The sequence below is a fragment of the Lissotriton helveticus genome, chromosome 12, assembly GCF_964261635.1.
Source record: "Lissotriton helveticus chromosome 12, aLisHel1.1, whole genome shotgun sequence".
NCBI lineage: Eukaryota > Metazoa > Chordata > Amphibia > Caudata > Salamandridae > Lissotriton > Lissotriton helveticus.
Genome location: NC_136073.1, coordinates 130,342,794 through 130,343,221, shown reverse-complemented (window position 1 = coordinate 130,343,221; position 428 = coordinate 130,342,794). Strand labels below are relative to the sequence as shown.

Genomic DNA, 428 nt, shown 5'->3' with positions numbered 1-428 from the left:
GTCAGTTGTGGCCGAGTGGTTAAGGCGATGGACTAAAAATCCATTGGGGTCTCCCCGCGCAGGTTCGAATCCTGCCAACAACGAGAAACTTTTTAACATCGGCTACAATTTCAGAAGTTAACCTTTAGAATTTCTTCCATGTCAGTTTTATAAATAGGTGGCTTATTTTGGTGTCACTATTGCCCTTTCACATATTTATTATCGCTACCCCTTTCATATCTTTGCTATAACTCTCGTCCTACATTAGCGCTGGTGCAAACACTTCAAATTATTATACCCTGGCTCTCTCAGTCATACCATTCATGCACTTGAAACTTACTTTACCAATAAAAGAAGCAAATAGAGAAATAAAACAAAAGTGCTTGCTGGATTAGGCAAACACACTTCATAAAACTGCATTTTCTTTTCTATTCTCCCCGTGTTACAAG

At 39.0% G+C, this 428-nt stretch overlaps 1 non-coding gene across 1 annotated transcript; it reads left to right on the top strand.

Moving 5' to 3' along the window:
* TRNAF-AAA (transfer RNA phenylalanine (anticodon AAA)) lies at positions 1-83 on the top strand. Its single transcript has one exon. It is a non-coding gene; the product is annotated as a tRNA-Phe (tRNA).
* Positions 84-428: the final 345 nt, after the last annotated feature.